The sequence below is a fragment of the Littorina saxatilis genome, linkage group LG11, assembly GCF_037325665.1.
Source record: "Littorina saxatilis isolate snail1 linkage group LG11, US_GU_Lsax_2.0, whole genome shotgun sequence".
Taxonomy (NCBI): Eukaryota; Metazoa; Mollusca; class Gastropoda; order Littorinimorpha; family Littorinidae; genus Littorina; species Littorina saxatilis.
In genome coordinates, this window is record NC_090255.1 from 18,582,987 (window position 1) to 18,585,486 (window position 2,500).

Below are 2,500 nucleotides of genomic sequence, written 5' to 3' on the forward strand. Positions count from 1 at the left end.
ATATCTTCTGCGCAAGCTCAGAAGTTTTCATGGAAACAAAGACATTTTAGAAACTGCAATGCTTTGAAGTATGACTTGTCAAATGCTCAGCTGGTCTTGATTTTTTTCTGTTGTAATGAAATAGCCAGCTACAGCAAGAAACATGTACTGCGTGATTGTCCTTGCGCTGTTTCTGCCCGCCATCTTGGCAAAGGTGAGTTGTTGGCCTTGACTTGGATTAGGCTGTTGACGATCTTGAGTAAACTCTGGGTACACTGCTATATAAAAGTGTTCAGCATTCTATTTGGCTGTTGACGATCTTGAGTAAACTCTGGGTACAATGCTATATAAAAGTGTTCAGCATTCTATTTGGCTGTTGACGATCTTGAGCAAACTCTGGATGCAATGCTATTTAAAAATGTTCAGCATTATATTTGGCTGTTTCAAAAGTTAAAAGGCATTTCTGAGCGATTTTAGTTTTAATGTTGTAATTTAGGTGACTCGATAGAGACGACTACCACTCTCTGCCCACAGGTTGTGTCGTGGAATGGTCAGCGCAGCCCAGTGGACTAATCTAAAAATAGGACAAAGCAGGCATAAATCTGCGAGAATAAATGAGGCTAGTTCATACGATGACAACTGCTTACTCAGTTAGGTGTTGTTCTCAGTCAGGTATTATAAGTTGATATGACTGTTGTTGTCTTTTTCATTCAACACTACAACTTGGCGGTCAGGGAGGTTTTGGCGTTCCTTACGGCGGTCAGTTCGGTGGTCAACAAGGTTCAGGCTTTCCCGGTCAACAGTTCGGTGGTCAACAAGGTGTTGGTTACAATCCTTACGGTCAGGGAGGATACGGTCAACCTTGCCAACAGTACGGACAGTATGGTGGCGGACAGTTTGGCGGATACCCGTATGGCGTGAGTATTTCTTCAGTTTATTATGATAAGTATCTAACTTGAAAGAGTACTGATCTCTTTTTTTTCTTCTTTTTTAAAAATCTTTTCAAATAGTTTCAAATAAAGCATAAACAAAACACAGCAAATCTTTAAGAAAGAGTGCAACATGTTCTACCCTGGAAAAGCTATGTTACATTATATATGTCAAGGATGAACGCTTGATTAATACAGAGCAGTAGAAGTGGTTAAAATATGTCTACGTGTTTCTGAGTTTAGGCCGCCATTTCTGTTTGAGTCTTTTGAAACAACGTAGGCCCCCCCAAAAAATAGATAAACCAATGTTATTTCTTGATGTTGGTTTAATTACATTATATGCAAATATAGTGCAAAGAGAAGGAACGGTGATTAGTTGTCAGTACAAATAATGAACAGAAAACATAAATGGCATGATACGAATAACAACACTTTTGCTTTGTTGATGGGCGAAATTTAAAGTAATGCACTCATTCATTTATTCATGACCGTAAACATTCAGATTGACTGATCAAAACTTATGTGGTATATCTAATGAAGTGTTGTTTGCAACGAGCAAGTTACTGTGAGAATTTCAACTAGCTAATCATCTTTTGTTTACTAGTATACTAATTGTATGAATACTTCCAATTTCTCATTCCAATGCTTTCAATTAGTTAGTCATTCTTTGTTTAGCCCAAACACATATAGCAAGGCGATATATACAAGTGTCTGACTACGTTGATTTCAATTGATTGATCATTCATTCATTAATGAACAAAAGCAATAGCCATGACAACTAGTGTCTTAATTATTCATTCATTAATAAACACAAAGAAAAAACAATACCCAGGACAATAGTTTTCTTGCTTGTATGACTTTTATGAACGCACCTTCTTTTTATATTTAGTCAAGTTTTGACTAAATATTTTAACATCGAGGGGGAATCGAAACGGGGGTCGTGGTGTATGTGTGTGTGTATGTGTGTGTGTGTGTGTGCGTGCGTGCGTGTAGAGCGATTCAGACCAAACTACTGGACCGATCTTTATGAAATTTGACATGAGAGTTCCTGGGATTGATATCCCCATACGTTTTTTTTCATTTTTTTGATAAATGTCTTTGATGACGTCATATCCGGCTTTTCGTGAAAGTTGAGGCGGCACTGTCACGCCCTCATTTTTCAACCAAATTGGTTGAAATTTTGGTCAAGTAATCTTCGACGAAGCCCGGACTTCGGTATTGCATTTCAGCTTGGTGGCTTAAAAATTAATTAATGACTTTGGTCATTAAAAATCAGAAAATTTTAAAAAAAATATTTCTTTTATGAAACGATTCAAATTTACGTTTATCTTATTCTCCATCATTTGCTGATTCCAAAAACATATAAATATGTTATATTCGGATTAAAAACAAGCTCTGAAAATTAAATATATAAAAATTATTTTCAAAATTAAATTTTCCACATCAATTTAAAAACACTTTCATCTTATTCCTTGTCGGTTCCTGATTCCAAAAACATATAGATATGATATGTTTGGATTAAAAACACGCTCAGAAAGTTAAAACGAAGAGAGGTACAGAAAAGCGTGCTATCCTTCTTAGCGCAACTACTA

General features: G+C 36.2%; 1 long non-coding RNA gene across 1 annotated transcript in view; it reads left to right on the top strand.

Annotated features, from left to right (window-relative positions):
• Positions 1–291: 291 nt before the first annotated feature.
• Positions 292–2,500, top strand: part of LOC138979926 (uncharacterized) — a 2,969-nt gene continuing 760 nt past the window's right edge. Inside the window, exon 1 of the long non-coding RNA XR_011460175.1 lies at positions 292–896. This is a non-coding gene — a long non-coding RNA (uncharacterized lncRNA). The remainder of the gene's footprint in view (positions 897–2,500) is intronic.